This window comes from Nilaparvata lugens, chromosome 2 (genome assembly GCF_014356525.2).
Source record: "Nilaparvata lugens isolate BPH chromosome 2, ASM1435652v1, whole genome shotgun sequence".
Lineage (NCBI taxonomy): Eukaryota > Metazoa > Arthropoda > Insecta > Hemiptera > Delphacidae > Nilaparvata > Nilaparvata lugens.
Genome location: NC_052505.1, coordinates 18039368 through 18063300, shown reverse-complemented (window position 1 = coordinate 18063300; position 23933 = coordinate 18039368). Strand labels below are relative to the sequence as shown.

Sequence of the window (23933 nt, the reverse complement as noted above, 5' to 3'; positions counted from 1 at the left end):
TGCGCCACACCAGATTTTTTCTATTGATTTATTCCACAAAGTAGAAGGAACACACTTCTCTGCGTTTATTCTCCAGTTTGTTCTTAAATCAGTTTCACATTATCAAGATTGCAAATTTTCATGAAAATCAACCACTATAGTGAGGTCCACGTAATAATGGCAGTGTTAGATTAGCAATGGTATTGCTATCCTTGTCTATCATTCAACAAAGCGGATAGCGCTATCTCTTTCTCGCTTTGCTCTGTTGCCAGATCGTCTTTCAACAATATAAAAGTGATAATTAATAAACAATATATTCCATCTTGATTAAGAAAATTCACTATGAAATCATTGAAAAATATAATTTTTTGTTAGATAAAAATTAATCGATTTTTTAAAATGAGAATGAACAGTTAGGGCCGTTTGCACAGTCAAAGCTTAAACTTGATTTAATCAGCTGGTGGCTGAAACTCAAAATGAAACACGTTATAACAAACTAGACTTAATATGCATTTAATCCAGTTTAAAATGAAATTTAGTTTAAACTGTCACTGTGCAAACGACTCTTAATATTACATCAATAAACCTGTATCAGCTGCTGTCTATAGAAGGCATTGACAAGACAGATGATCGGCAACGTTGCTCTGCTATCTTTCTCCACTGCCATTATAACGTGGACCTCACTAGAGGAATAATGATCACATCCTCTCTATTTCAGAGAAATTGAGATAAAAGTTTCATAGTGATATTCACGTTATTAAGTAGAAAGTGTAGTGTATAACGTGCAGTTTTATGTGAATAGTGTAATTTTGGTTCTAATTATTTGAAGAATTGATTCTCCGTATCTCTGATACGTCTGAATCTTGTGTCATCTATATCAGTATATTTCTCTGGTACATCTTGAGTATAGTACTCAGTAAAGATATTGATATATCCATTAATAACAATGGCTGAGTGGTGTTGATGACTTCTGACTTTGAAACAGTCACGATAGCCTGCAGGCAGCTTAGTTACACAATGAGAGAGGGGTGATCCCCTCTTTGTTAATCCCTTGTTATTATTCTTCCCTTTTCATCTCTTTCTCCAAGACTTCCTTCATTTGTTGCAATGTTTTTCTAGATCTTTCTACATCAACGTATTCTCAACCTCCTTCTTTTCAGACTTATCAAATTCTACTCATTTCTCTTGTTGTTGCTGTTGTTGTAGTTGTTGTTCTTCTTCTTCTTTTTCTCTTTTTCTCATTTATTTTCTCCTTCTTCTTCTTCGTCTTCTTCTTCTTTCCCAGTATATTCTCCTCAACTTCTTCTACCTGCATGTTTGCAATCTTTTGTCCCTTTCCTTTATTACCTTCCTTCCTTCCTTTCCTTTCTTCACTCCTCATCCTTCTCTCACCAGAAGACTTTCTTATCACTCCTGTCCTTCATTTCTTCTACTTTTTCTTCTTCTTCTTCTTCGTCTCCTTCTTCCCCAGTATTCTCATCAACTCCTTCTACTTGCATGTTTGCAATCTTTTGTCCTTTACATTTCTTCTCTAATTTCTTTTAATTCTTCATTACCTTTCTTCCTTCACTTCTCATTCTTCTCTCACCAGAAAACATTCTTCTCATTCCTGTCCTTCGTTCTTCCTCTTCTTTTTCTTCTTCTTCTTCTTCTTCCAGTATTCTCTCCAACTTTTCCAATTTATGTGTTTGCAATAGCTTTGTCTCCTTCCTCCTTCTCTAACACCTCTCTATAGCACCAAGAATCTTTCCATCTTTCTCTTCTCCCCCTTCCTCTCTCACCAGAAGGGTGTTTCTTCATTCCTGTCCTTCGTTTTTTTTCTTCTTCTTCTTCTCATTCAAGTATTCTGCCCAACTTCTTTTATTGATATGTTTGCAATCGTTTTGTCTCCTTCCTTTTTCCTCAACACCTTCCTATACCATCTTCTTCATATTTTTCTTCTTCTTCTTCTTCGTCTCCTTCTTCCCCAGTATTCTCATCAACTCCTTCTACTTGCATGTTTGCAATCTTTTGTCCTTTACATTTCTTCTCTAATTTCTTTTAATTCTTCATTACCTTTCTTCCTTCACTTCTCATTCTTCTCTCACCAGAAAACATTCTTCTCATTCCTGTCCTTCGTTCTTCCTCTTCTTTTTCTTCTTCTTCTTCTTCTTCCAGTATTCTCTCCAACTTTTCCAATTTATGTGTTTGCAATAGCTTTGTCTCCTTCCTCCTTCTCTAACACCTCTCTATAGCACCAAGAATCTTTCCATCTTTCTCTTCTCCCCCTTCCTCTCTCACCAGAAGGGTGTTTCTTCATTCCTGTCCTTCGTTTTTTTTCTTCTTCTTCTTCTCATTCAAGTATTCTGCCCAACTTCTTTTATTGATATGTTTGCAATCGTTTTGTCTCCTTCCTTTTTCCTCAACACCTTCCTATACCATCTTCTTCATATTTTTCTTCTTCTCCTTCTTCTCTCACCACAAGACTCTGTTCTCATTCCTGTCGTCCGTTCTTTCTTCTTCTTCTGTATCAGTATTCTCTCTCCAACTCATTCTATTTGTATGTTTGCAATCGTTTTGTCTCCTTCCTCCTTCTCCAACACCTCTCTATAGCACCAAGACTCATTTCATCTTTCTCTTTCCCTCCTTCCTCTCTCACCAGAAGAGTTTTTCCTCACTCCTGTCCTCCGCTTTTTCTTCTTCTCCTTCTGTCTCGGTATTCTCTCTCCAACTCCTTCTATTTGTATGTTTGCAATAATTTTGTATTCTTGCTCCTTCTCCAACACCCCTCTATAGCATCTAGAGTCTTTTCATTTTCCTCTTCTTCTCCTTCCTCTCTCAACAGAAGAGTTTCTCCTCATTCCCGTCCTTCGTTTTTTTTCGAATTTTACTTCTCTCCCAGTATTCTCCTCAACTCCGTTCACTTGTATGATGCAATCGTTTTGTCTCCTTCCTTTTTCTTCAACACCTTCCTATACCATCAAGCATCTTTTCTCTCTTTTCTCCTTCTCCTCTTACAAGAAGACTTTCTTCTCATTCACTTCCTTCTTTTCTCCTTTTTCTCTTACCAGAAGACTTTCTCTTCACTCACTTCCTTTGTTCTTCCTCTTCCCCCAGTCCTCTTCCTTGTATCTCTTGTTTTCTCTTTACTTGTGTTCTCCATTGTCTCCTTTCAATTTCACTTTTTATGTTCTATACTTTTCTTCACCTCCTCCTTCTACTTGTCGTTAGTCGACCTATTTAGTTGTGTTCTTCCTTGTCTCATTTTAACTCTCCCTCTTTATTCTATTCTCTCGTTTCCTTCTCATTTTACTTGTCGTTAGTCGAATAATGCACGAATTAAAAGTCCGCTAGTCGTGGAATTATTAAGCTGAGGTTCTTTGGTATGTCTATCTCTCACTGTCTTGTCTGGCAACAGCTAGGAGCTACACAAGGGTCGGTCCTTGTAATTAAAGTCTTTCTTATTCCTTCCTCTTCTCCTCTTTCCCTTCCACTCATTCCCCCCCCCCCCTATTCTCCTCTTTCACACCACCTTCACCTTTGTTTCCCCTTTCCCACCCCTTCACATCTTCTTCGCCACCCTCCCCCCACTTTGCTGTTCAAATGAAGCAAAGGATAAAAAAGAGCGGAGCTCATAGTATGAGTCTCTCTCACTCACTCACTCTATTTGCAAATTAAGCTCAGTCAAGTCAGTTCATGAACTTGAGCTTCTTGTTGTTCTATCAATTTTTCTTCTTCTTCTTCTTCTTCTTCTTCTTCTTGCTGTTCTTTTTCTTCGAACCATGATAATGAATAATATTGCATTTATTGATTCAAAGCATACAAAAATACATTTCTTCCCGGTGGGGAAGATACGACACATTTTTTTCTCTTTTTTTCGAGTTGCAAACTATTGGTATTTCACATTATATTTATACAATTTTGAGAAGAAGCCATTTCATTGAACAATGATATATTCAATAATAAAATAGATTGCTTCTTGGAGTATCTTTGAATCATTGTAAAAATCGAGAACATTCTCCCTTCCTTACATAATATAATGTAATGATTATAAGTGATAATGAAATCGAGAACATTCTCCCTTCCTTACATAATATAAGGTAATGATTATAAGTGATAATGAATGTTATAATTTGTATGTTACATAAGACTATATTTATACAACTTTGACACGATATGTAGAATGTTAGATTATATCTATACAAATTCGACCATATAGTATGTGAAATTTTACATCATATCTATACAAATTTCTAAAGAAGCAATTTTATTGAAAAATGATAAATGTGTTGAGATTGCTCCTCTGAGTATCTTTTAACCCTTGTAGGAATCGAGAATATTCTCCCCTCCCTTAAAATTTTCTCTAAACCATCCTCACTCTGACTGGGTGCCGGTTGCACAAAAGCCGGTTAAATTTTAATTGTGATTAATCCCACGAGAACCAATCAGAGAAGTCGTCTTATCAAAAAGGCCTTCTCCGATTGGTTCTTGTCAAATTAATCAAGGTTAAAATTTAACCGCCTTTTGTGCAACCAAGCCTTAGTCTTTTATATGTACGTCCACAACCCCATGATTGTTATTCCTTAACAATATTTGAACTGACTTCCCTGTCTTGTTCTCTAACCTTAGGAAGAGAGAAATATGTTGTTGAAAAAAAATGAATTAAATTGAGGAGAGGCGATTCCTTGAATAGGAGGGTTGAGAAAGGCCAAAAATGAGAAAAACGAAACCAAACGAATTGAGGAGGAATTTTTGGGAAATTCAGGCAGGTCATATCTAAACCATGTTTATTGGAAGAAGAATAAGAAGGAGAAATTCGAGAAAGAGAAAACGAGAGCTCGTCTTTGTGGAGAGAATAAGTTAAAATTGTAAAATAGGGATTGAAAGAAGCGAAAGAGGGGTGAAGAACATACCGAACTACACAGAAAGAGTGAGAGAGGAAATAGAGAGAAATATAAAAATAAAGGAAGAGAGAAAGAAAATGTAGAGCGGTGAGAAAGAAAGCACATCTGAATACTTGAATACAAATTGCTCCGCTCATGCTAAATACTCGAAAACTATAGGTGACTCCACCCTTTTTTAAATGCGGGAAACAGCAGAGTAATTCTATGTAAATTGGTGGATTCCACTGCTTCTGCAGTCGCCTATCGTATCAATCAGTTCTACTGAATGAACAATTTTCAAATTCGTACAGCTTGCACAAATTTGAATTTTTTAACAGTAAAACGTCTAGCGTAATACTGGTTTGCTCTGTTAGTAAGAGTAATTAGTCAAGATGGTATTTTTCAGTTCATTAGTATCATAAGCTCTTGACTTGTGTTTTCCAGTTCAGACTTCATTCTCTAGTTCAGACTCTATTGTCTTGTACAGAAATTATTCTCCAATATTCTGCTGCTAAATAGTTATTTTTATATCTAGAATGAAAAGTGCTGTTTTTTCTTCTTGAGGGAAAAGTTTGAAGCCCGAGGCGAAACCGAGGGCAACAATTTTCCTGAGGGAGAAAAAACATTTTTCACTCGTGATATACACATCATTTTTCCTCCACCTACATTTTTATAAAAACTGCAAATAAAATAATTTTTAAAAACGTATGTGACCAAACAATGTGTTACAACATAATCTAAAAAGTAAACAGAACAGCTCGCTTGTAATCACAGTTCTCCTCCGACAGCACTATCTGTCGGCTAAAGTTGTAACAACAATGACAGCCACAACTACAGCTATGATGAAGTTCCCGTTTCAAATTTGATTAGTTAATAAGTAATATTCGTTGGCTGGTATTTTGAATAACATGGATTAAAAGAAAAAAAAATATAAATTTTATATATCGATCAAATGTCTGGTTGAGGTATTGAATTTAGTTGGTTTAATGACTACTCTATATGCTTCCTCATCTGAGCTTAGACCTTCTGACCTATTCCAAATGTACGTTTTTAAAATAGAGATGCTTCCCATGTTATTTAAATGGAGTCACTTTTACTCCCTAGGAAGTTTTTCTGTTTTTTAGTACCGAGAGCGGAAAAGTGACACTTTAGTATCATGTTTCAGGGAGTAGAGTAAGTACTTTTGACAGTAGGTGGAGGAAAATACATTTTTTAACATTACTTTATTAAAATTTACGCCATGTATTAAATCCGTCCAGTGGGGAGCAATACAAAATTTTTTTTCTCTTTTCTCAAGTTGCAAACTGTTGGTATGTTACATTATATTTATACAAATTTGACAAGAAGTTATTTTATTGAAAAATGATATATTTGTTGAGATTGCTCCTTTGAGTATCTTTGAACCCTTGTAGGAATCGAGAATATTCTCCCCTTTCCTCAAATTTTCTCTAAACCATCCTCACTCTGACTAGGGGCCAGTTGCACAAAAGCCCTTGTAGGAATCGAGAATATTCTCCCATCCCTTAAAATTTTCTCTAAACCATCCTCACTCTGACTGGGTGCCGGTTGCACAAAAGCCGGTTAAATTTTAATTGTGATTAATCCCACGAGAACCAATCAGAGAAGCCGTCTTATCAAAATGGCCTTCTCCGGTTGGTTCTTGTGAAATTAATCAAGGTTAAAATTTAACTGCCTTCTGTGCAACCAAGCCTTAGACTTCTATGTACGTCCACAACCCCATGATTGTTATTCCTCGACAATATTTGAACTGACTTCCCTGTCTTGAACTCTAACCTTAGAGAGAGAGAAATATGTTGTTGAAAAAAGGATGAAATTGGATTGAGGAGAGGCGATTCCTTCTAAAGGAGGGTTGAGAAAGGAAGAAAAACGAAACAAATAGAAATTGAGGAGGAATATTTGAGAAATTTAGGCAGGTCATGTCCAAACCATGGTTGTCGGAAGAAGAGATCTGAGTAAGAGAAAACGAAAAAGAAGTGCCATTGTAGAAAGAATAAGTTATGACTGTAAAATAGGGATTGAAAGAAGCTAAAAAGGGGTGAAGAGCATACCGAACTACACAAAAAGAGTGAGAGAGGAATTAGAAGGAATATAAAAATGAAGAAAGAAAGTGTCGAGCGGTGAGAAAGAAAGCACATCTGAATACTTGAATACAAATTGCTCCGCTCATGCTAAATACTCGAAAACTATAGGTGACTCCACCCTTTTTTAAATGCGGGAAACAGCAGAGTAATTCTATGTAAATTGGTGGATTTCACTGCTTCTGCAGTCGCCTATCGTCTCAATCTGTTTTACTGAATGTACAATTTTCAAATTCGTACAGCTTTTGCACAAATTTGAATTTTTTAACAGTAAAACGTCGCGTAACACTGGTCTGCTCTGTTAGTGAGAGTAATTAGTCAAGATGGTAATTTTTCAGTTCATTAGTATCATAAGCTCTTGACTTTTATTTTCCAGTTCAGACGTCATTCTCTAGTTCAGACTCTATTGTCTTTTTCAGAAATTATTCTCCAATATTCTGCTGCTAAAACGTATTTTATGTTACAGACAGTGAAACTTGATGATTGGTCTTTCTTATCTAATACTATCCGTCAGGCTCGCTTCGCTCGCCATATCCGTCTAGCAAGGGGGCTCCGCCCCCTGGACCCCCGACAGAATCGTCCAAGAATGAGATCAGCATTTTTCATTATTTGAGCATTTTTATCATATGTTAGGACGATCCAGTCGGGGATCCAGACTAAACGGATATGGCGAGCGAAGCGTGCCTGACTGCTAGTAATATAATATTCCCAGGATTGAAGTAGCAGTGTCCAATCAATTTCTCCGCGATAAATGCATTTGAATCTTCAACTTGGTGCCAACCTAAGAAAGTCAACTCAACTTAATGCCAACTTGACAAAATTATTAATTTAGTTGCCAGTTAACAACTGTTTCGAAGAGGTACTCTATCTAGATTATAGTTCTATAGTAACATATGATATGGGAATTTCAATTATAATTAAGAGATTAGGAGAAGAAGAATATACATGCTAAAAGACGAACTTTAAACCCTTAAAAACAACCCTTAGAGTTAAAATATTGCCAAAAGATTTCTTAGTGCGCCTCTAAAGGGCCAACTGAATATACCTACCAAATTTGAACGTTTTTGGTCCGGTAGATTTTTAGTTATGCGAGTGAGTGAGTGAGTGAGTCAGTCAGTCAGTCAGTCAGTCAGTCAGTCAGTCAGTGAGTGAGTGTCATTTCGCTTTTATATATATAGATTGGCATGACAGTAGAATTTGAAGTCATTCACTCTGAAATATATGCAAAGTCCGCATTCTATCTTGACAATGCAACGCATCCCTGATATTTTCATCTTCTAGCATTAATTTGTTTTGCTGATTCAACGACGAGATATTAATGGACACTTATTCTTTTTTCAGGGAAAGAAACATTCACGTTATATTTTGGAGTGAAGTTTTATGCTGCCGATCCTTGCAAACTTTTAGAAGAGATAACTCGGTAAGTAATGGACGAATTTTGTTCTACAATATTCACCTCATTGGGATATGAGTATTGTATTTATCTCCTCATTCGTTCATATATAGAATCACAAATATCTATATCGATAGAATCATATCTATGGATTAGATTAGATTTCTTTATTTATGTGTGTTATTTTATTTTGTGTGTAAACAATATTTACTGGCTTATACACTAATTTACATTAAATGACGATAATGCTAGTTATTCAACGAGTTTTACAAAGTATAAACAATAAATCAATGAGAATGAACATTGAATGCGATTAGAATAACGATAGTATAATAATGTTATGTAAGTTCATCAATCGGTGGTATTTCAACAAATAATTGTCGATTCCTTTAGAAGGATATGAAATATCCTTCCCATTAACACACGACCGGGTTGTGATGAATTAGAGCTTTTGAGAATTATAACTCGAATTAATGTTCAAATAAGAAACTCTACTTAATAAGTTGAGAACTAGTTGATCTGAATCTTAGAATTATGGGATGAATGAATGAATGAAATTAGTATACTAGTGAATAAAATATTTTTCAATTCAATTGCATTAATAATTAAAATTAGATAAATGGAACAAACGTCATACGGTGGGATTTGAATTAGAATTTTAGAAATTGAATGAGTAATATTGACAATATACAATACTAAATTCGTTGATATAATTTTCGTTGATATAATTAGTACAGAAAATGGATATGACTGGGCAAGAGAAAGAGACCTATAGTGAGGTCCACCTTATAATGACAGTGGATAAAGATAGAAGAATGGCGATGCCGATTCTCTGCATCAATTAATTATATTTATACACTGTCAAAAACATAAATGGCATCGTTGTGGACCTAGAAAAGGATAGTACCACCGGCTTTGTCGAATGATAGACAAGGATAGATAAACCAAAAGTCATTATAACGTGGACCTCACTATAGCTTGAAACTGTTCTACTCTCAAATTGTATGAATAGTATTTCAATAAAATGATAAGAATAAGATAATTATTACAGAATATACTCTTGAGAAATGCGCTTGATTAAGTTTAAATAAAGCTAACATGCAGAAAAACAGACTCAAATTAAGTCCACTCATACGAGTATCCTGATAAGACTTCTGAATGCTCATAGAAGCGTGGAAACAGTTTGGACCTATCGATTCTAATTTCCCGGAATTTAGGTATCGCTTATCGCAACTCGTCCCTCACGCTGCACAATCAGTATACTTGAGCTAAAAAATCTCTTATTATTAAACTCAAGCATACATCCACATTCAAACACAATAAAAATTATTATCAAGTATCCTCCATTCTATCATAACACAACTAGTTTCAACTCTTCAAGAGTCATTTTCAGGTGTGAATAAAATAAATGAACAAAATAAAATATAGGGTACTTGATGATATTCCTTATTGTGTTAAGGTGAGTACAGATATACGCGCTGCGAACATGAGCAATTCACTTCTAATCAGCTGACTATATCTGTATTTTTACAGTGACGGTGAGATACAGATATAAAAAGCTTGGCATCAGCTGATTAAAAATGAATTGCTCATGGTCGCGGCGCGTAAATCTGTACGCACCTTTACAATAATCAGTAGCCCTGAAAAGAAAAGTGGATATTCACATTCGACAACATATCGTTTTTCTTTTTGGAAGATATATCGACTGTTTACTGGAGATCTTTCTGGAGTCCATGTCTGTGATGAAATCACTTGCTCCAACTCAAATGAAAAGAAGACAGCAGTTTTCTTTCCTCTCTCCTCTCTCCTCTAATAACTTTTTTCTAATTCAAGTTATGTTAGATTAAGTTATCAAAATTTCACAAAATACTAATTTCTTGCATGATACCATCGTTTATTTTCTTTAATTATCTGGATATATATTTTTCAATGCTGCTTTTGAACAATGAGTCTGTCGAGACCTAGCACAGCAATCAATAAAATCAATCCTCTCTTTATTCACAAACTCACTCTCTCATTCTCAGTTCTCTCTTTCTCTCACTCACTGTTGAATTGGCTTGGATCTGGTGGCGCGGATTAGGCTTGGGTAGGGTTGAGCTTTATTTTCATTGTTCTATTTGCATTGTATCTACAAATTGCATCAATCTACATGAATTTTGTTCCTTTTTACTATCTTATGCAATTACAGATTTAGCCTATCTTATATTTATCATGATAATATAATTATTATACTTTGTAAAATCTTTGTTTTTAGGGTGGTTTTGTGTGCGTGTGTGAGTGAATCGCAACTTGATTAGTTCTTCATTTCGTATAGTATTTATCAAGTGGTTTTTAATTGAATATGGTTTTCCATTGTATTTATGAATTAAGTTTAAGATTCATTCTATTACATATGTGATTGTATCTAGATTAAGATTTCCATTTCTTTCTATTAATACTTATTAATAGAAATATTATGTAATATTATTACATAATAATGTAATCTATTATTTTTGTTTTTTATTTTCTTATGTTAATTTTTCATTTTGTAAAGGGTTGTGTGGTACAGAGGACCAGGAGTCCTAACTCCGCCCTAATAAAGGCAAATAATCAATCAATCAATTCTCTCTCCCTTTCAGTTTCCCCACCACCCTATCACTCCTCCTTTCTCTATCACTCACTGTGAGCCTCTCTCACACTCTCTCTCACTTCCTCCCACTCTCTCACTCTCACTCTCTCTCCCCCTCAGTCTCTCGCACTCACTCTCTCTCTCTATCTATCTCTCTTTCTTTCTCTCAGTTTCTCTAGTATCTGGTTGAGTTCATCAGACAGTAGAATTTTAATTAAAGCGCCAGGTCTCAAATAGACTCGGACTACAAATAGAGTGAGATCTGAATCCGACTGTCAGCATCTTTCATGAATGTCATGAATGCTTCCCATTCTACCATAGCTGACATTTGAGGTAGTGAACCTCACTCTGTAGAGTCAGTCCACCCTTCATCATGCAACAATTGTGTCCGTTCTAAGGGGAAATAAAAGACAACAGTGTAAGACTCTGATTACAATTCCTCTTTCGTTCCGGTATTCTCTCAATCACTCTCTCTCAATCACTTCCTCTCACTCTCTCTCACTCACTCTCTCTCTCTCGCCCTAACTTCGCCCTCCAGGTTAAAATAAAGGCAGTCTCTGTCTCTATCTCTTACTGTTTCATCCAGTTTCTTTCTCTCTCTCTGGCTCTCTTCCTCATTCCACCCTCATATCTCTTTCTAAACTGTTTTAATGACGTCTCCCCAGTGTCTCTGTTGTCGGGAAAGACTTGGCGATGATTAAAATTCTAGTATCGCGTTTAGTGTTTAATTTATTGTCGCTAGTCTGTCGCAAATGTCATACTTTGTCATTGTCCCATGATTTCATGACTTTATTCGCTGTTGAATCATTGAATAAGTTATGAGTACTGAATCCTCAATTTTAAGTTCCACGGAGTCAACAGTTGTTATCATAAATTTTATTACTTTCCTTGCCCTATTACCATAGGCAAGGAAAGTATTGCTTTACGAAAATAATTAAGGTACCCCAATTTCTAAATTTCTATACGTTTCAAGGTCACCTGAGTCCAAAAAAGTGGGTTTTGGGTATTGGTCTGTATGATTGTGTGTGTGTGTGTGTGTGTGTGTGTGTGTGTGTGTGTGTGTGTGTGTGTGTGTGTGGTGTGTGTGGTGTGTGTGTGTGTGTGTGTGTGTGTGTGTGTGTGTGTGTGTGTGTGTGTGTATGAGTGTATGTGCGTCTGTGTACACGATATCTCATCTCCCAATTAACTGAATGACTTGAAATTTGGAACGTTAGGTCTTTACAATATAAGGATCCGACACGAACAATTTCGATCAAATTCGATTCAAGATGGCTGCTAAAATGGCGAAAATGTTGTCAAAAACAGGGTATTTCGCGATTTTCTCGAAAACGGCTCCAACGATTTTGATTAAAGTTTTACCAAAAATAGTAATTGATAAGCTCTATCAACTGCCACAAGTCTCATATCTGTAAAAATTTCAGGAGCTCCGCCCCATCTATGCAAAGTTCGATTTTAGATTCCCAATTATCAGGCTTCAGATAAAATTTGAACAAAAAATTTTGAGTGGAAAAGATTAAGCATGAAAATCTCTACAATTAATGCTCGGTAACATTTTCACCTAAAATTGAAAATAAGCTCGAAATTCGAGAAAATGTTATTATTTCAATTACAAACTGTTGGCAACTGTTGATTCTATTAAATCATTCACTATGAAGAGATAGCAGACCTCCTGTGTCTCCAGCGTTGTTGTCCTGTCACCAGCTGGCTCAAATCTTAGAATAGTAGACTTGCGATGCGCGGGAACTCTAGCGTCAGGTGATCAATTTTCATAAGGGCAAGGAAAGTTGTGTGAGTGCGCCACACCAGATTTTTTCCAATAAAAACAAACATACCTGTCTCAACAGATATTCAAAAATATACCTCCAAGCTTGATATTCCTCTCACATATTTATTATAGGTATTTCTGATACTACTGATATTCTCGACAGCATTATAACTGGTCTCACCGATATCTCTTCACTTTCTATAAAGCATTATTTTCTCTGCTTGCCTTGATATGCTTCAAATGCTTTCTATAAAGCATCGATCGATAGGGTAAATAATTTTTTCTTTTGTTTGCATCTCGCCAGCATTGTGATGAATTCTCATGCTTTTTCTGAAGGAATTTCAAACAGGAATAAACCATTAGGACTGTTGAGAGCTTTCGTTTCTCGAAGCAGCCGTATCATTGTAGAATTCCTATTTTCTTTTACTTTTCGACGTATTTATTATGACACAATGACGCGTTTTTGTTCGCTGGCTCTTTCTTGCTCGAAATCTCGAAAATGGATCGCTCCAAAGTGATATTATCGTTTTTGTTTCAATCCTTTGGCAAGGAAAATGGTGGTGATGATGATGATGTTGTTGATGATGATGATGATGATGATGATGATGAAGTTGATGTTGATGATGATGAAGTTGATGTTGATGATGATGTTGATGATGATGAAGTTGATGATGGTGATGAAGTTGATGATGATGATGGAAAGGGGGAAGAGAAAGGATCAGTGTGAGGGGGATGGGGAGGGAAGAAAGAGACGAAATGGGAAGTGGAGGGAGGGAAAGGGATGATGATGATGATGATGATGGAAAAGGAGAAGAAGAAATGAAGATACTTGATGATGATTATCAAAAAGAGGAAGAAGAACAATAATAAGAAGCAAAACAAATTGGAAGAAGAAGAAGAAGAAGAAGAAGAAGAAGAAGAAGAAGAAGAAGAAGAAGAAAGAGAAGAAGAAGAAGAAGAAGAAAAGAAGAAAAAGAAGAAGAAGAAAAAGAAGACGAAGAAGAAAGAAGAAGAAAAGAAGAAGAAGAAGAAGAAGAAGAAAAGAAGAAGAAGAAGAAGAAGAAGAAGACGAAGAGGAAGAAGAAGAGGAAGAAGGAGAAGAAGAGGAAGAAGAAAAAGAGGAAAAAGGGAGAGAAAGGAAAGAAGAGAAAGAAGAAGAAGAGGAAAGAGAAGAAGTTGAAGAGAGAGAAAGGAAGAAGAAGGAATGGAGGTATAAAAAAAGTGTAAAAGAAAAAACGGTTGAGTAGAACAGGTAGGAGAAGAAGGTGATGATTATCAAAAAGAGGAAGAAGAAGAAAATAAAGAAGAAGTTGGAGAGAGAGAAAAGGAAGACGAAGGAATGGAGAAATAAAAAAAGAGTAAAAGAAAAAACGGTTGTGGAGAAGAAGTGGGAGAAGAAGAAGGTGATGATTATCAAAAAGAGGAAGAAGAAGAAAATAAAGAAGAAGTTGGAGAGAGAGAAAAGTAAGAAGAAAGAATGGAGGAATGAAAAAAGAGTAAAAGAAAAACGGTTGTGGTGAAAAGGGGGAGAAGAAGAAGGTGATGATTATCAAAAAGAGGGAGAAGAAGAGGAGAAAGAAGAAGAAGAAGAAAATAAAGAAAAAGAAAAAAGTTGAAGAGAGAGAGAGAGTGAGAGAGAGAAAGGAAGAAGAAGAAATGGAGGAATAAAATAAGAGTAAAAGAAAAAAACGGTTGAGGAGAAAAGGTAGGTGAAGAAGAAGAAGAAGAAGGGAAGTAAAAAAAACAAGGAGGAATAGAAGATGGTGAGGAAGATTGAGAAGAACGAGAATAAGGAGGAGGAGGAGGAAGAGCAGGAGGAGGGGGTAGATGAAGAGACGGAGGAGGAAGAGGAGGAAGAGGAGAACGAGAATGAGAAGGAGGTGGAGGAGGAGGAGGAGGAGAAGGATGGTGATAAAACAATGGGAATGAGATGAAAATACTTTTAGCTGAAATACAAAGCAAGAAGAAGGAGATTGTATAAAGAATGTAGAAGATGAGTATCCAGCAAAAGAGGGAGCGAGTGAAACAAGAATATAGATAGAAAGAGATACTCTGTTGGTGACAGTTGAATGCACTTTGAAACGTAATAATAGCATTTTGAAGTTGAAATGTTGAGTAGACTCCTTGGACAGTTGTGATATTATAAATTCGAGGAACATCGACCATCTATTTCATGAGGTCTCCTTGAGTAGGATATTGTCATTAGATAATACAAAGGGAGTAAGTAGGTAATATTTTATTCGGCTGTCATAAAATACAAATGATAATTGTAGACAGAGACAAAGGATGTAGACAGAGGATGGAACAGATAAATAAGTGGGTGATACAAAAATTTTTCTTCGACATCAGTCAAATATTATAATTACTAATAATTTATTGTTGAACTTCAATTCTTTGTAGCTTTGATTATTAGTAAATTAATTTTTATATTGTCTAAACAGCTGATACTCTCACTCAGCGGTCAGGGTTTCGCCCTTGCTGGGTGGTGCCTTGTAATTTTAATTTATTTGTAAAATAGCATAATATTATAATCTACAATATTTTTTTTGTAAGTTTTAATTTTGTATTTTGTTTTTATGGGCAATAAAGATGTTCAAAAAAAATTTGATTGATGAAAGCGATCGTCGAATAAACTCACATACAATCCTACGAATTGACAACGATTCGATGTTATAGTCATCAGTAAGAATATATCACGCTCGTTCAAAAAATATCCTCTATCATGAGATAGTTCAACCTCGACACATCCATAGAAGATGCTTTTATTCAATTCAAGAAAAACAATAAAATCATACACTACTATCATGTCTAGAAGCTGAACAAAATACATATTTTGTAAAATAAAAATGATTGAAATAATTATGAGAAATGTTATGAAAAATGAAATGAAAGTAGTATCTTAATTCACAAGGACGGGAAGGGGCCTTTTGCAGGTGAGGATGATGTTTCTAGAATTTCATTCGAGCAATGCAAAAGACATTCACGTCGAAGTAACGTACATTACCTGCTTGTGCTGACATTACTACATCCATTCTATAAACATAACCTAGTTTACAAATTCGGAATCAGGAATGTTGCGGAAGTTGACAAAACTTCCACCTGGAGCGCTGAAGTTGGTTTTTGTAGCAGTTTTGCTGTTCCTATTCCGGAACTAGGAAACATACTCGACTGAAAAGGAAGCATATGATTTCTTACAGTAGAGTATGCTGTAATGAGAGTCATTTGTTTTGCAAAAAACTGTTTACCGGCTGATTTCGTGCTTGAAAAACAGCTGAGATTGAATGACTATTACAAAAACTACATATTATGTGAGAGAAAAAATATTGTAATATGAGAAATGTAATGAGAAAATCCTTTATTGGTCGGAGAAATGTTGGTTGACAACAAGACAAAATTTTTGATGTAACCAGAAAGATTGTCTGCCAGGGACACTTGTATAGATTTGAATGTTTATTTATTTATTTATTAGGTTAGCACAAACAATACAATGATCGGATAAGGAAAAACAGGCTATTGCCCAAAACTTCTTCAATTTCCTAATTGAGTTTCAAATTGTCCAAATATTATACATAGGTTATGTCCATTTCAATTTTCTACACCAAATCACAATCTAAAAATATAAATTGGAATAAAACAAACAATTTTAAATTTGTATAGATTGATAGTAAAACTTTCGTAAGAACATGAAACAAACTTTAAATTCACAAAATAAATAATAAAACCACTCAAATTTTGAGCTCGAAAATATCACGTTCACCTTAGCTACATAACAGCTGTCTCATGTTGACTGATTCATAGATTCATATGCATCCACTCATCTCTCCATTATTTCATCATCCATCTATAAATTAATTTAATTCATCTCTCATTGAACATATCATTGAGTACTTCGATCATATTACATTTTTCTCACTATAATTTCATTTCCAGAGTATATTTTGATATATTGCTCTTAGTTTTCTTGAACTTTTGCATCCAAATTCAGTTCTAGATATTTCTTTCTCTTTTTAATGAATTTCAACCCTACACTGAGTTCTGTTGCTAGCATAGTCTTTATTTTCACTCATCATAAGTATTTTGTTTAAAAAAAAATAATTGAAGATATTGCTCTTTGATGGCATCTCCCACATAGTGGGAGTGTCTTTTTCAGTAAATTTATAGATTACCTATATAGAATATAGAATAAATATTTAGAATATATATTATTGTAAGTACATAATTGTACTAATTTCACGGACGCTATGTTTTCTTTTTTGATTGAACTTTTGTTTACTTTCTTCACTGGGGAATAACATTTATTGACCGAGCGAAGTGAGGTTTAAGATTCAAGTCGACGGTTTGTCATTTCTCTCAATATTTAAATGTTCATATTTTGCTCAATTACGGCGAAACGTGGTAATAGATTTTCATGAAATTTGACAGGTATGTTCCTTTTTAAATTGCGCGTCGCAAATATACAAGGTTTTTGGAAATTTTGCATTTCAAGGATAATATAAAAGGAAAAAGGAGCCTCCTTCATACGCCAATATTACCGTGAAAATCAGACTATTGAATTATTCATCATAAATCAGTTGTCTAGTGGACTATAATACTACCCGTTCAAAAACATCGAACATCTTGAAAATGTATCTTTCCATCGACTTTAGAAGACAGTTGACTATAATACTACCCATTCAAAAACATCGAGCATCTTGAAAATGTATCTTTCCATCGACTTTAGAAGACAGTTGACTATAATACTACCCGTTCAAAAACATCGAACATCTTGAAAATGTATCTTTCCATCGATTTTAGAAGACAGTTGACTATAATACTACCCGTTCAAAAACATCGAACATCTTGAAAATGTATCTTTCCATCAACTTTAGAAGACAGTTGACTATAATACTACCCGTTCAAAAACATCGAACACCTTGAAAATTGTATCTTTCCATCAATAGTTGCAGCCAGACCTGATAACAGCGCTCACACTCACATTCCGGGACGACACGTCACGGTACGATAGGACAGAAAGCTCTATGTTCATTTATGATTTTTTCTAGACATTTTAAATTGAAAAATTATTTATTAGTTTTTGAGAAAACATAACAACAGGTCAATGTAACTTACTGAGCGCGAGGACTACTGTTCACAGAACTACTAGTCTAATTATCTATTCATTCATTTATATGTTTAGATTCATACACGATTGACTATGAACGCTCCGAAACAAGAATGAGCAGCAGAAAAATGAGCATGATGTGGTATAGAAAATAGAAACTCATCACAGAAGAATAACGGGTAGTGAAATAACGTTGGGCTCCGAGGTTGCATGCAAAATTGTTGGTTTTGTCAGAGCACTGATGGGAGTCTCAGCTCGCTGTATTATGGCATCCATTAAGTAATGAACGCATAAAATGCGTGTTTCACGCTGCTCTCTGATAGCGCCAATGAAAACAGAGAACTTCCCCTCCCGGCCCTCACCAACACAAGCCCCCCACCCCTAACCCATGTGGTCGTGTTGGTGCTCCATCAAAGGCTACCGTGTAGCCTATATATATACTACACAAGTAATCTACATGTATCTAAGGATAAACAAATAATATATATATAAATACATCCTCACCAAAACATACCAAGTATGTTATGTATCCAATAATCTCAACATACATGTATATAAATTATATGTATACATGTATACGAGCATACTAAAAATACAAACATACATAGCACTGATTTCGTGGCCTATTATAATAGCCGCTAGCCACGCATCGGTCTCATCATTTGTGAGCTACATCACCAGTCTCTCACATATAACCAACATAACGTGGACTACCACCATATAACCTAATAAACGGTGACTATTAAAGGCAAATTATGACGTATAGGTTGTTATATATTGGTCCGGTGTGTTTTGGATGGAGTGAGACGTTACTGTAGATGTTCGTAACATAAATAGTTTATGTGGACTGTAGAATCAAGTATATTAATCTTGATAACTATGTACTGAACTGTAATTGTATTACCCTTGGGACAGTATCCAGTGAATGCAATGGATACTGTTATTACAGAGGTGTCCTTGCACCCTGTGTGGGTATCCTTTTTAATTAGCGTTGTAGAAAGTGAATTTTGGGTAGTTTTAGTCCGGGGAGTACGAACATAATGAGCGTCAAATCTTCTGAATCAATCTGAGAAAATTGAAAAATTTTGTTTGAAAAATTCTGATTTGTGCATTCAGATTTATGATTTAGTATAAATTGAAAATGGACATAACCTACATAGTATTTGAAAAATTTAAGACAAAATTAGGAAATTGAAGAAGTTCTGGGCGATGGCCTGTTTTTTTATTTCCTACAGTTACGTTGAAAAGTGGCCATTGTTGCACTGATTACAGAACGCAAAGAATCACTTTTCCGCTCTAGTGCGGGAAAAATTTTTTCTGCACTCCAGATTTGCAACATGACAACGCAAAATAGTTAGTAGGTTATATGGAGCACCAATGCAGCAAAATCAAAATTAAGTTGCTAACTGTGACTGTGGTGCACGTTATTAGAATCTTGAAGTGGTGGACAACATTCAGCACACAGCTGCCTTCATTCATTTACTACCACATTATTATTAAATTTGACAATAAATTAAGGTTTTTATTAATAATAAAATTACACAGAAAAACATTTGATGCATTTCAGGCAGTTTTACCCATAATTACCCACTTTTCATATTCAATGGTAACTGTAGACGTTTCTTTCGGTGCAGCAAACTGTCACTTTGCGCACTAGTTGCACAAATAACTATTTCCGACTATTGTATTGTTCACATTATCCAATTAATATATAAATTCAATTGAGATCTCGAATGAAAATAAAAGTGTACTGAGACACAAATATTAAGATAGTATTACCATAGAGAAAAGAATACTACCAAACAAATATTCGTTTGTCTATGATATTAGTAAATTCTATAACAATTCTTCTCCAGGAAACAATTCAAGTAGCCCTACCAAATACGAGAAATGCAGTAAGATCGAAAAAAGGAATAATTTCAAATTGAATAGAATACAAAGTGAATAGTTTGTTTGATTTGTTTCCATCAATCATCCTCATTTTTGGCAGCCAGCCGCTAGTTACAAGAAAGATAGATTAAAAGAAAATAGATTCCAGCCGCTAGATTCAAAGAAAATAATCAAGTGAGCATATAATATTATCGAGTATAGTCATTATCATTACATAGTCATTGAATGAAAGTATCAATTTTCAAAACTTTAGTCCAGAAAAGGCACACTAGGAAGATAAAAATCTTCCAAATTCAACCCAATATTAACAATTTTTTCAACTCTGTTAAGCTTGACTAGAAGTATCAATTTTTTAAACAGTAGTCGAGGAAAGACGCCCTAGTGAAATTGAAATTATTTAAATTTAAACAAATTTTACAATAACTTAACTCTGTTTAAGAGTTTTCATGGATAAATTTCGACAATTTTTTGTACTTTTTTCTGTGTTAATTCATTCTGACAAATTAGATACTCGATATAATTGTGGGATGGTTCAATGAATAAGTAGCAAATAGTTGCAAAAGTAACATATAGTAGGAAAGAGTAGCAAACAAACATGTGTCTGTCATTTGAATACAGGTTCACTATTACTTCACTACATGAGTTGATTCAGACATTTCAGGATCAAAATAACCCCTCTCCACCACCAAAAAACGAATCATCATTGTGAATCCCAGTGAATATTTTATTCAGCCTCCAAAAAGTAATCATGTTGTCACTGTCACTGCCTCTTGAATATTTAATGGATCCATTCAGAAGGCAGCGCAGCTTTGCATCCCGTGATTTATTGTTTACATGTGTTTTCGGTTTTCGGGTTTGGTTTGGAGTTGTAAAGGGGTGTTAGAACGTGTTTAGAGGGTAATATGTGATGGTGAGTGAAGATAGGGTTTGTTATTAGAAACGGGAAATAAATATGATGGAGAGAGAAAATATGTGTGAGAGAGAAAGAAATATGAAAAACTATGAGTAATATGAGGGGATCATTTATTGGAAAAAGGGAAATATTTGTAATGGAGAGGTGTGATATATAATATGAAAATCCAAGATTGATATGTGTGGAATGAAGAAAAAAGTGTTGGAGAGGGAATTTTGAACGTACTTAGCGAGTTCTTACTTTTGACTTGAGGCTATGCCTTGAATTGAAAACTAAAATTTCCATTTTACTAATGTGATGTTCAAGATGTTTTTGTATTTTCTGTGTAGTTGTGGTAATAATTATTCATATGAAATAAAATGACTAGAAATCTGTGGTTTTGACAATTTTCCAGTCGTTTTATTCAATTTGATATTTTTTATTCGTGCTATGTATGTTTTTCATGTCTTAATTGTTCATTCATGTATTTTTTGAGGCTTATTTGTGTGTTGCATATATGTTGTCTGCTAAACGCAAAATATAAAATTGATACTCGAGTCGTTATCTGTTTATGGGTTTGTGAGATTCAAGATTATGGTTTGTTTGTATGCTCGACGATATTTTTGCAATGCTTCCTTCCTTCCATCACACAACTTCAAATCTACAACACATTGTTTAATACCTGATACAAATCGAGTATTTTGCCTACTTATCGTTTGTTGAATTATCAAATGACTATTGAGCTCAATGAAGCTTGATATCTCTGTAAACTCCCCACTGCTTCCAATAGAACAGCTGACAAAATAAAATCAGCGTCAATTTGAGCGTTTTCCAGTCCAGGGGCTGATTAGTATGTGACGAAGAGGAGAATATGAGTAGGAGAGGGGTGATACGCCGGAGAGGTATGCATCAGTCAATTCATTTATAACACAAACGAACATAATTTAAAAATACAAAGAAAATATATAAAAATCTGGTGTGGCGCACTCACATAACTTTCCTTGCCGTTATGAGAATTTATCACCTGACGCTAGTGTTCCCGCGCATCACAAGTCTACTATTTAAAGATCCAAACCAGCTGGTGACAGGACAATAAGGCTGGAGACACACGAAGTTTGCTATCTCTTCATAGTGAATGATTAAATAGAATCAACAGTTGCCAACAGTTTGTAATATTGAAATAATAACATTTTCTCAAATTTCGAGCTTATTTTCAATTTTAGGTGAAAATGTTACTGAACATTAATTGGAGAGATTTTCATGCTCAATCTTTTCCACTTGGAATTTTTTGTTTAAATTGTATCTAAAGCCTGATAATTGGGAATCTAAAATCGAACTTTGCATAGATGGGGCGGAGCTCCTGATATTTTTACAGATATGGGACTTATGGCAGTTGATAGAGCTTATCAATGACTAATTTAGGTATGAATTTGATCAAAATCGTTGGAGCCGTTTTCTAGAAAATCGCGAAAAACGCTGTATTTGACAACATTTTCGCCGCCATCTTGAATTGGATTTGTTCGAAATTGTTCGTGTCGGATCCTTATTGAGGAAGGACCTTAAGTTCCAAATTTCAAGTCATTCCGTTAATTGGGAGATGGGATATCGTGTACACAGTTGCACATACACTCATACACACACACACACACACACACACACACACACACACACACACACACACACACCAACACCCAAAAACCACTTTTTGGACTCAGGGGACCTTGAAACGTATAGAAATTTACAAATTTGGGTACCTTAATTTTTTTCGGAAAGCAATACTTTCCTTACCTATGGTAATAGGGCAAGGAAAGTAAAAATGTGAATAGCAATTTGGCAGATGAAGAAAACATATTATGAGTAGGACAGGAGGGAAAGTATGAGTAAGAGGGAATATATCTGAAGGAGAGAAGAAGTATGTATGATAGAAAGGGTGGAATTGTGTAGGATAGAGACAATAGGGTGGGAGAAAGTGTTATATCACGTCACTTCCCCCTAAATATTGCATCACCATTGTGTAATACTGGGGTAATTTTCGAAATGATTGTATTATTCACATGTGTGATGTGGAGCTGTTTGGAGCAGCTTGAATAATTGTTGACTAATTTGACATGGAGATGATGAATCTGGTACTCAGGAGAGAGAACTCTATTGAGGAGTTACTTCGGTTGTGAATTGAATAGAAAGCAGAATATAAATTGATGTGAATTCATAATATAAATTATTGTATTGAATACTATAGTGAGGTCCACGTTATAATGACAGTATTTGATCAACTTTGGTTTTGCTATCCTTGTCTATTATCCGACAAAGCCGGTGGTACTATCCTTTTCTAGGTCCGCAACGATGCCAATTATGTTTTTTACAGTGTAGAAATATAATTAATTAATGCAAAGAATCGGCATCGCTATTCTTCTATCTTTATCCACTGCCATTATAACGTGGACCTCACTATAGCATGTAACCCGTGCTCCTCAAGGATCTGATTGAAAAATTGACAAACTGAAAACTTGGAGAATTTAAACTACGCCTATAACCATCCTCAATCAATTAAGAATCAATATTCATCATTATTTTAAATTAATCTGTCCAGTAGTTCAGACGTGATGATGCGTAGTTTGTCAATTTCCTTGCCGTACATGTATAAGGCTGTGCAAAGGCTAAAAATGAACTTTCTACTAGCGATATTTTTCAAAGTTTTTCAATTTGTATATCATCAAGCTATCAAAATGAAAAAGTTTTCTCACGTCTGAACTACTGGACAGATTAACTTAAGGCTGTGCAAAGACTAAAAATAAACTTTCCACTCGTCATATTTTTCAAAGCTTTTCGACATCAAGATATCAGAATGAAAAAGTTTTCTCAGGAAAACATTTTTTTCCAATCATTTTGAGATATGAGCGCCTGAAGTTTGAATTTTTGTACAGAATATTTCGAATTCGGTGAGATATCAATCCATGAGATTCAGAGAATAGAATTTTCATAGTATTGTTGATTTAGTGAAACAAAAATTTTCTGAAAATATCGATCTTTAACTTCGTTATTCAATTTACTGAAAATAACCAAAAATAACTTTTAGTTATGTTATTTTTGGTAAATTGAATAACTTTTTCAAAAATTGATATTTTCACAGAATTTTTATTTTACTAGATCAACAATACCATGAAAAATCCATCCTCTAAATCTCATGGATTTATATCTCACCGAGTTTGAAATATTCTGTACAAAAATTCAAACTTCAGGCGCTCATATCTCAAAAAGTAATGATCGGAAAAAATATTTTCCTGAGAAAACTTTTTCATTTTGATAGCTTGATGTCGAAAAACTTTGAAAAATATCACGAGTAA

General features: G+C 34.9%; 1 protein-coding gene across 2 annotated transcripts in view; it reads left to right on the top strand.

Annotated features, from left to right (window-relative positions):
* LOC111047556 (band 4.1-like protein 4A) overlaps window positions 1-23933 on the top strand; it is a 611588-nt gene that overhangs the window by 479562 nt on the left and 108093 nt on the right. For both annotated transcript variants that reach the window (XR_005570427.1, XM_039420715.1), the window contains exon 5: window positions 8282-8360. The gene's annotated coding sequence lies outside the window, so the exon portion shown is untranslated. The remainder of the gene's footprint in view (window positions 1-8281; window positions 8361-23933) is intronic.